Here is an 11,621-nt window from a genome sequence, read left to right on the forward strand (position 1 = left end):
GCGTGATAAATAAACTTAAAAAAACTACTAACTATGAAATCGAGTAATTACTTAAATATTTAATAAATTGCGATTGGGCATTTATATATTAATTATAGCTATTAAGACAACTAGTGTTTTATAGACAGTTTAAAAATCAAGATCGTAGTTAAAATCCGAGCGACCGAAGGGAGCGAGGATTTTATAGAGGGAGATTTTTAAACTATAAAACACGTGTTGGCTTCAAGATTTTTTCAAACACTAACAGTAATTCATCAACTCCTTTTTGATCAATTCATTACTACAAATTTTGACAAATCATTTGTGAAGCTTCATAGTATCATAGTAAGATTGCTGTGTATTGTAACTATGACAAGTAAACAAATTTTGAAAAAAACAATTTTCATCGTAAAAATGTGCGAAAACGTTCCGGAAGAAATTGCGAAAAAGGGAAAAGAATTGCGAAGCAATTTATTACCCTTAAAGTCAAAAAATGCATACGAGAAGGTATATGTTTCGTTCCAAGACTGGAAAAATAAAAACCGCATCAAGGAAGTAACCGAAGATGTTATCTTGGCTTTTTTGGACATGAGAGTGAGTACATATTTAGTAAAATTCATAAAACTAAATTATTTAACAATTACAGTCGCAAAAGTTGTCACCTTGTTCTTTATGGCCAGAAGATTCAATGTTAAAGGCCACTCTAAAGGCAAAAGAAAACATAGATATTGAAAAATTTGGTGCTGTTATTTCGTATATAAAAAATTAAATGTTGGTTATCGTGGCAAAAAATCCAACGTTCTGACACGAGAAGAAATCAAAACTTTCTTGCAAGAAGCTGATGACGGAGAATATTTATTCGAGAAGGTAAGAATTACTTAATAAGAAGTATTTTTTATACATATGAAATCGTGTAGGTTGCTTTAATCTTTGGAATTGCCGGAGCTTGCAGAAAGGCCGACTTGTGTGCTATGAGATTTGACGATATACAAGATTGTGGTGATGTTCTGAATATTGTTATACCTGACAGTAAAACCCACAAAGAAAGAAGATTCAGTGCAGTTAATGAAGGCTTTGGTGTCAATACCATTGATTTGTATCGACGTTATGTTGCTATACGACCCACAAATTCACCATTGAGGTTTTTTTACACTATTATAAAGGTAAATGTACTCGCCAAAATGTAGGAATTAACACCTTTGGAAAAATTCCCAGAAAAATTGCAACTTTCCTCAAACTGGAAAATCCAGCTAAATACACAGGTCATTCTTTTCGCCGCAGTTCGGCAACTCTCCTGGTTAACGCAGGTATTGTAATGATTACCTTTATTCTTCAAAGTAACTTTATATTCAATGCAGGTGGAGACATTACTTCGTTGAAGAAGCAGGAGGTGGGAATCGACCAAGGTGGCAGAATCTTACATACAAGAATCTTTTGGAGAAAGAGTGAAAATTGCTCAAAAAGTTTTTGGAGATGAAAAGCTGGCACCGAATGAATTAGTTGACAATGAAATCGTTATGGACAAGCCTACGAACCTAAGTTACAGTGAAGCGTGTGGCAGTTCCAGTTCCAGTTCTAGTTCTAGTACTAGCAAGAACATCGCTCAAAATGTTTATTTTAATAATTGTACTTTTAACTTTGGTGATAATTATTGTAAAGATTCGAAATAAAAAACTTGAAATATGCTAAATCGTATTTTAAGTAGCTATAAGATACGTTGCCATTGACAACATACTTTAAGAGAACAACGTTATTTTAAATCAAAGTTAACATACGAGTTCTTATGAACCATAGAAACAGTATAAGAAGTTAGTGTTTGAAAAAATCATTAAAACAACTAAAATAATAATAAAACCAATAATTCAGTGGATTCGGAGAAATCTCCACTGATAATAATAAGAACAACTAAAATAAATGAATTAAAATCATGCACTTAAATCTAAGACAACTTATGAATATAAACATGTAAAAAGAGATAAATGAGTTTTTACATTCATTGATTAGCTAAATATGCCGAGCGCAACACTTGTTCACGAGAAAAATTGACGGTTACAGGACAGTTAAATACATACAAAAATGAACAGTCATGGTCTATAAATGCAGCTAAACATTGGGAAATTAGTATCATAAATGCGCTAAAATACAGTGAGACGATTAAAGTAAAATAAAATGCGAGGTTTCCAAATACTATAGCAAAATAATCAGAGAACGGAATCATATTTAGACGGCAAAATTCAATATAAAATAATCGACTGCAAGAAAATTAAATTAAAAAGTTTCAATTCGGGAACTTCTCAAAAACGCACATAAAATATTCATGTCGCAAGCAAAAGAGTTAAATCGGCAAATTAAGGAAACATTGGAATAATTATCATAAAAACAAACGGTAATTAATCGAAAAATCCTCCCCAACAATCAAGAACCGACGCAAACCTAACGTGCCACCTGCAAACGAGAACATGTGGTAGCACTCAAGATTACTTTCTTTGCCGGCGCTAACTGTTCACACCCAACGTAACAAAGAAAACGCATAAATTAAACGCTACACATGTACGATTCGAACTCGAAAACACATGACGAAAAAATGGAAAGCAAGATAAATCAAGAATGACTAAAAGGTAGACTTACACAGCCGCAGCATTGAAAATTTTTCTATCTTCCCCTCGGGCTCAGCAAATTCTTCTAAGTTCCGATTTCTTCAAAATTCAGCAAAAAATAGTACAAATGTTGACACAGGTTTCGGCAGCGTCTTCGACAGCAACTCAGAACTTCAACTGAAACCGTTTCCGGCGCTACTGCTTATATAGGGATTTTTACTCATTATTCTTGTCTCCCGCGACTTTAGTGGACTATATTTCTTCATGATTAGTGTATTACTCGGTACGCGATTTTAGGTTTTATTTCGTTGTTTCATAGGGTTTAGCTTTTAATTATGGTTCCGCGGCTGACGTTTTTTATTGGTAAGTGTGTCGTATATCTTCGGGGTTTTTCAACTTGCGTCATGCTTTTGATGTCGTCATCGCTACATGTGGTTAGCCTGTTTTTGAAGAGGGCGTTTTTTTTTGAGGTTGTTTATGCGTCTGGGTTTCGTTTGCAGCTGTTTTAGTTTGGATGCAATTTTAGATGAAAGTAATTGCGATTGGCGATGTTTCTGGCGTATTATTCTGTGCAGGTTATTTGCAATGTCTGGCAAGCGCAATGTTGTTCGCAATTTGCGAATACGCGAATTTTGTTCCTGCATTTGGGGATTGATGGTTGATTTTGTTTATCTATTTGAATGGTACTATATACCGATTAGGACATGCGTGTTAATTAATTAAGATTTGCAAATTTTCGAGTTATGTTTTGGGGGTTTGTTATTAGTCTTTTTAGTTACAATTTTCTCGTGAACGAATTTAGTGACGGCTCGTCACAAATCGTTTACACCAATAAGGACTCCACCTCCACGTCCTGAAGTTTTGTCACATCTAGATACATTGAAATTGGCAGGGAAAAGTTCACTACTAGATACATTATCACTAAGCCACGTTTCGGTCAGCAATACACATCTACATCATCAAAAGTATAGATGTTATTATAAAAGTAATTGACTTTGGAGTTCAAACCTCTAACATTTTGGTAAATAATATTAAGAGTTGGTATTAAAGTATTTGTTCGCTGGATACTTAGTTGTTTTTTACTTCCTTAATAACTATTTTCGGTACTCCATTGATATATCTTAATTTAATATTTGATTCTCCTTTAGATAATCGCCCTTTGAATTCTTTACGGATCCTATAACACAAATCCTGTTGCTTCACTGTCAAGTCACGATTGATGTATACATTATTAGTTGTTTTATATTTACGTAAAATAAACTGAACTTGATCTGCTGATCCCAGCGTAATTTTCACCGGGCGATTACGTCCATTCTCAAATTTTCCCAACCTGAAGCATACCTGAAATGCCATCCCTTGTGGGAGCATCTAAGTAACTTAAGAATTTGGTTATGTCCTCTTGTTTCCTGTAATTGGAAGAGTTAACTGTTGGTTCAGGAAGATTATGAATAATTACATTCGCCGATCGGATTTGGCGATCTAGATAGACACCTATATCACACACAACACTATCATTGCTACAACACGTTTTCTTGCAAATAATGCATAATTCCGGCATTTTACTTAATAACAATAATATCAATGGCTGATACGTATGAGGCAATCTAAACACGTCTGTCTTACCGCTACGCTCGCTACAAATAATGCGGAACTAAAACGTTCATTTGGGTTTATTTTCTTAAATTTAACAATTGTCAAACAAACAAAACCAAAATACTAGGAGTATAAATTATTGTTATTAATTTTGTAATTAATCAATAATAATAATAATATAAACATTATAGTAATAATCAGATTGAACAGAATTAAACAAGTGATGAAAAATACTACACGTTTGGAAACTAAAATTATTAAAAAACAACCAAGTAGTTAATAAATGGGGCTGACGTCACACAAGCTCCGTGTAAATCTTATGGACTTCCGGTCTACTGAAACGGTATCGCTCTCCTTGTCTAACACGTGGCGTTTTTGGATCCCTGTTTGTCGTCTCGCTCTCGCTTATTGTTGTAATGGAGAGGTGTGTGTGGTGCGCGCGCAGGATGGAAGATGGCGCCACCGCTGTATCGCGCGGCGCTCAATTTTTAAATTTATGAAAAAAAAGTTTTTTTTCCTCGTCTTTATGCGGGAATCGAACGTCGTCCGATCTCGTGCTAACCGTCACCTCGGCATCTCGACTATCGCAGGGACCCTGAATGGAGCGTATTGTCAATCGTATTTATGCGTGTGTGTTTGTATGACCTCGAGTGGAGGAGGAGCCGCCGAGTCGGCCTTTTCCTGCAACCACTGTGTTAGGAAAATCAAGGGAATGACTCATTAAATACGGTCATAATTTATTAATGAACCAAAATATTTCAAATGAGCGTCCCCAAATTTTCTTAACACAAAGGGTGTGGCCGTGTACAGGAAGTGTATGTGGTGTTTCTAAATTTCGCATGCACCATTTATAACATACAAATCAGAGAAAAAAAAACCTCCATAATTTGTTGATTATTTATTGATAATATAGGTTACAGGTATATGTATTATAAATCATAACAAAAAAGAAAATATTTCAACACATACAGAATCAGCTTCTTATGAAAAAAAAAGTTATATATTTTTCATTCGTTGACAATTTTATAATGACCCCAAGGCAAAGTTTCAACTACATTATTGGGTAATATATATCGTTTATTGTCCGATGAATCGAGTGCTTTTTTATGAATTTTTACGGTAAAAACTTGGTGGTTTTTCGACTGGATTGTATTAAAAGTGCAATTCTGATTTACTTCATTAAATAAACATTTATAAAAGTCATCAAACGTAATATGCTTTATGGCTGTTTTACCAACACCTTTAAGTTTTCGAACGCTACTATCTTTTCCGTCGATTTTGAAGCCGTACACTTTTGATTTAAGCGATACAAATTCCGTCATTATTTTACCACATAGTTCATCTTTAAATTTTCCTGGTACCTTTTTATTCACTTGTGGAATACCCCACTGATTATCCACAGGCAAATCTGAAGTGTCAAATAACAAAGATGCGTAATCTCGAATTATATGATAAATATCGGTTGTATCTTCTTTACGTAAAGTTGTAAATTCGTAAATGAAACTGTCGGTATCCATATATAATAATTTGGAAGCGAACCAATTTGATAGGTCTTTTTTGACAAAATTATAATGAAAATCGTACATTAACGTTTTTGATAATTCTAAAATTGTAAATCCTACGTAAATCGGCTTCTCGAAATTTATAGTTGTTTTATTCAATTCAACAACAACCAAATCTTCGTTTATAATTTGCGAACACTTAAATTCTGGCAAAGAGATATATTTTCTAGCGGTAAACCAATTGTTTGCTAGTTTTATTTTACGTTTCTTTCGATCGTTTTCCAGTGTTTTGCCATAATTGGCATTTATCATCAATTTAAAAAAGTCTTTTTCAAAAGCAGATTTGGCTTGCATTCGTAAATCAGTATTGAACATTATATATGGCTTTAACCAAGGTTTTTGTGAGAATTCTAAAACACGATGTATTTTTATCACTTTCAGACCGAAATGCACTGTTTGTCTTAAGTTCTCAAGATGAATTACGTATTTAGTTTTGTCGCATAAAGTGCATAATAATTTCTCTGAATTATTTTGCGAATTAGGAGGCATCTGATGTTCACAACAAAATGGTAATTGTTCATGTAAATCATGAAGAGACTGCGAATATTCCAAATCAACTTCTAAAATACAACATTTATCAGCAGTGTTTGCATAGCATGTATTTATATCTAGACTTTCAATTTCGAAATTATCTAACCACCTAAAATGATCGTATGGTAAACTCTGGCACTGTGCCCATCCGTAAAGATTACATACGTCCCAATAAATTAGATATTTAGTATCCAAATTTGGATCATATGACGAACAATACTTATTATTGGCTTTTGAATATCGACATATAGATTGTGATATACCACCTCTTAAAGCTTTTTCAATGAAAAGGGTCATATCGATATCTGTGAATAATCTGAGTTTAATTTGTGTCATTTTCAAAGCAGCAGCCCATGATAAGCCAGGTGCTGTAAAAAAACCGGCAGCATCGAGTCCATAATACTTCATAGTCAGATTTCTAAAATTTTCAAAGCAGTCAGCTAAAAGCAATACGTCGAGTTTCAAATAAAACAGGGCGTAATCACTGAAATTTTTAATAGAAAATTCATCCCATATTAGTTTAGCGTGAGCATAATCTTCGTCTGATATGTGTTCATCGTGCAGACTACTATAAAAATAATGTTTTTCAGGCAGTTTCGTTTTCGATAATTTATCCCAACAATCTAAGTACTCGTAACAAAACACTTGTTTTCGTGTTAACAATGGAAAACTTTTTACATCAGAAAAATATGACTTTGTAATTAAAAGTTGATCGGGAGTTAGATTTTTAACAAGAGAATCTAAGGACGAAGATAAAAACCTGTATGAATCTAAAAATGTAACTCGAGTTTGATTGAAATAAGTCGAAAATCCAATATATTTTTCCATATTTAATGGTACCAAATTGACATAATTACTACGAGCCAATTCCTCAATAAAAAGATGAGCGTCATACCCACTAAGATTATGTAAAAAAACGGGTATACTATAATCTTTTTTGCACTGTAAATTACAATTTTGACAATACGGTGCTATATATTTCCCTGTAAGATGATCATGATGGTGGACTTTTGGATTGGTTTCGCAATAAACGCGACCGCAGATAGGACATTCCATTGACGAATTATAATTTAATTTTTCCTCGTCCGAAAGGGGCAACATTGGCAAATCTCGCGAGCGTAGAATTTGCGTCATTTTGTTAATTTCTTTCTGAAGTTTTGCAATGAACCAAGAAGCCGGTGTTTGATCATTTGGTGAACTGGCAATATAACTAAAGAATGTATTTAAACTATTGTCAAAAGAACAGACATTCGTGAACGCTACACTGTAAGGTATATGTCGATATTTCATCGGATGATCATTACCTTTAATTAACAAACATTCAAAATCTGCATAAATAACAAAACCTTTTTTAAGAAGCGCTTTGTAATTTGAAAATTCTAAATGAGCACTAGATTCATCAGGTAAAGTAATCTTAACTGGAGAAAATAATTTACAATCCTGCTGATGCGACTCGTAATGTGATTTAAGGGAGAAATGATTTAAACATCTATCGCAAATGAACATTTTCGCTTTATGAGCCGAAATATTTCTTCCACAAACTTTACTTAAGTCGCTAATAAGACAATAATGGCCATGTTTGGATCGAGTCTTTTTTAAATATAATAAATTTATGTGATGGTTTTTTACATTTTTTGTATGATATATAGGACCTTCAATTTCATGCGTTTTGTCATTGACCGTGAACACGTTAATTGATATGTTAGAATTTTGAGCTTCAAATTTAGGAATACTTGATAACTGAACAGGCATTTGTACACCACGTAAATTTAATATATCGTGATAGTTCTGCGGATAGGCATCAGTACGTTCATAATTACTATCTTTACAGGGATAAAGACTTGCAAGTACCGACCATACAAAACAAAGACGATCAGTATTCATTATATTAATAATGCCTCCTTTCTTTTTCAATTCTGTTGGCAACGGTATGTAGATTCGGCCGTTTATTGGAGTGTACTTGTTGAACGCAACCATTAGCTGACATATTTTCCGTAGACTCCATCCAGATTTAGATTCTGCGAATTCTTCCATCTGTAATAATACCATACCTTGTTATTAAGTGAAAAAAAAAATCTAAATAACTTACTTTGGTTTGAATAATTCCAGCTAAATCGTCAATAGATTTCTGAATGTCGGTCGATAATAAAATCATAGTGTTGGGTGTGTTGAAATACTTCAGAGACACTTCTCCTGTCGATGGAATTATGTATTCACAAGACATCTCGAAATTTAGTTTAATCGCTGTCATCTTTTTGAGAATATTTGTGATTCTTGAAAAAATTAACGGGCTGGCGTCGTGAAAAAATCGACGAATATCAACAAGATTCTCATCTAAATTAACAACTGCTCCTGTTCTCACGCGACCGACGAAAGCTGATTTTACCTAAGTAAAATTAATGTTTCTTATTTGATACTAAGGGGAATGAATAAAACTTACCTCTATCCAGCGAACCTTACTGTTTCTTCTCTTTTTACTATTACCGTATCCAATTTTTTCATTCTCGATTTTTGATTCGATATGTAAATTTAATCCTTTGATACGTGCTAAATAATTTTCCAATCTTCTTTTTTCCCCAACACAGTCAGAATTTCGCAATACACCATTCACGATTCGTAGATTTTTTCGATTCAATTTTAACACTTTTTCTAATTTCTGGACGTTGTTGTTACACAGTTGCATCATTTTGGTAACAGAATCGATCATTTTCTCGATTACTTCTGTTGTAGCTGATTCCATTGTGAAAAAAAAAAACACCACTAAGTACTAACACTAATAATGCTGATTAAATATAAATTGATAATAATTATATTGTTACGAGCTGTTTTATATCTGCACGATTTCGTAGAGATGCGCTGGGTTGCTCTTTCCAGTGTCCTTGGTGCCATGATATACCAAAGCCAAACAAAGAACGTCCTCATGGATAGATTCGATCAAGTCATCGGACATATTATCTGCCATCCTTTTTGGTAAAAATATGACACCTTCTTCGAGTTCCACAAGGACACAATCACCAAATTTTCCTTTAACTTTTTTCACATCACAAATCGGGTATTTCTCACCAATCTTTAGCTCATCGGGATTTAATTTCGGTTTAGTTTCACATTTCCCAATTTTGTTCAATTCATTCAAACTAGCAGCCATTTTATATTTTCGCTGATATGAGAGTTAAGATTTCACACGTAGGTACTGCACGCAAGTGAGTCGCGAATATGAATAGATAGCTCTATTATTATTGTTATTCATTATTGTGGTAGGGAATTAAAACAAAGACGCTTTTATTTATTTTTTATTCATTTATTTATTTTATCATTCAGCCTACAAATTCTTGAATAGTACATGTCTGCAGGAAAAACGCTGAAATAATACATTTAATAATTATTATTAATCGTTCGATGCGAGATCAGAAAAAAACTTGAAACTTTTCCGTGCTGGTAATTTTGAAAATTACATTTGTTATATATATATATGTTAACAAAAATCTAAATTTAATATTAATCGGTTGATGCGAGATCTGCAAAAACCTTAAAACTTCGCTGTGCTAGCAGTTCTTTCATGCAGTGTAAATTAGCAGTCGTAGCATAATAAATTTTTTCAGGTGGGACATATTTTAAGTAACGAATCATATTATTATAAAAATTACAAAATTGTAACTCTTCTAAGAATTTTAATCTATAACATATTGTTTCGTCTAATGCTATGATTTCACGGCAAAGCGCTGGTCCTAAATGTAAAACCGTATCGCCTCTTCTCAATTCGATGACTGTTGGTCCACTGCAAAAATCATGTGATGTTGCAATGTTCAATTCGAAACCGTCGAACTGAAATTTCTTAGGAGCATCACAGTCCAAATTCGATGTTTCAAAATGTATTTTAATTAAAATATTCAAAAACTGCACAAAACACTTCCAGTTTTCTGTAGTAAATGTTACACAACGATTTTGCCAGTTCAGAATTTTTACGACATGTAAAAAATCTAGCACAACACTTAAGCCAGTAGAAATGCGAAATAAGGGATTCGTCAATTCATATTTTTCTTCAAATATCGAATTTTTCTCATGATTTAATTCGTCGTCTCGATCAAGTAACGGAAAGTCATCATCTATCGAAATAGTACGGGAATCGAAATTGATGCTGTTAACGTTAGTTCTTGCTTTCGCAAAAGTAGGACAATCGCATGTTGTGTATTCACTAGCACTTTTATCACGATGCATGCTTGAAATGCAAGCACCTTCGTCCATGGCTGAACGTAAACTAACACAAATGTTCATTTGAATCAAGCTGATAAAATAATAGACCGTAAGTACTAACTTTTTCTAAGATAACAAAAACTCTGCACATGTCAACAAAAAAAAACTTCAATATTAAGTTCCACAAACAATTTTATTTAAGGTAATTTTCCTATCAACCAATTGTATATAGTCTTACAATTTTCGTAACTACATACACATGCTGTTTTCTGTCCGTTTATGTGGTGCGTACAATTGTACGGTATACACTGAAGAAGGTGTGGAACGTCCAGTGTGTTTTCCAAATTTATTAGACGAATTCCATTATATTGTCCAAGGTTGAATTGGAGAAAGTGTTGTTTGATGTGTCCTTTTACATAGACCGTGTCTACTTGATCCTGTATAATATGTTTGTATAAAATATTCGGGACCTCGTTAGAATCTACGATGCCGTCGTTGTATCTCAGATGATGATGATTGTTCTCGAACCATCGTATATGTTTTTTAATTTTCGGATCAAGATCTTTAAACGGCTTGAGTGATTTAATCCAATAATGCGCTACATACCGACCATCCGTGAATGTCATCTCCTTCGGTATAAATTCAGGAATACAAAATCCCTGCATATCTATTACCAGAAACTTCATCTTGTTCAGACTGTCAAACCAAGACTGATAAATTTTTTCGATCTGTGTTCAACTTTTAATACAGGATTTAAAATTTGTTCAGTCCTCAGAATACGTAAACGAAATCTATCTCTATCTGCAGCACATTGTATCCATTTATCACCTCTTCTGGCTTGAGAGTAAGCGTATGACCAATGACACATATAATGAATAGTTGGAGGTGCTTCAGAGAAACTAACACTTTTTTTCATATTAAGAATTGCACTTTTTCACTTTTAGGTCTATATTCAATTATCTTATCGTGTATAATTAAACAATAAGCCTTGGTCGATTCGGGAAAATTTTCATGACTTTCAAATTCTAACTTTATGTCTACCACTGACGCTTTCAGAGGTTCAGGTTGTTTTGAACAATCAATTACAAACAGAGGTGTGTTGGCAAAAGTAGAGTAGTCAATTATTGGATCGGCAGCAGAATTTCCAGTCAACTGTTGCACTAAATTC

At 33.5% G+C, this 11,621-nt stretch overlaps 1 long non-coding RNA gene across 1 annotated transcript; it reads left to right on the top strand.

Moving 5' to 3' along the window:
- The first annotated feature begins 427 nt into the window (after positions 1-427).
- LOC135137763 (uncharacterized) lies at positions 428-1,287 on the top strand. Its single transcript, XR_010281932.1, has 3 exons — positions 428-573; positions 626-846; positions 897-1,287. It is a non-coding gene; the product is annotated as an uncharacterized LOC135137763 (long non-coding RNA).
- Positions 1,288-11,621: the final 10,334 nt, after the last annotated feature.

Source organism: Zophobas morio, unplaced genomic scaffold (assembly GCF_036711695.1).
Source record: "Zophobas morio isolate AGI-343-1 ecotype UQ-CSIRO unplaced genomic scaffold, CSIRO_AGI_Zmor_V1 ptg000029l, whole genome shotgun sequence".
Lineage (NCBI taxonomy): Eukaryota > Metazoa > Arthropoda > Insecta > Coleoptera > Tenebrionidae > Zophobas > Zophobas morio.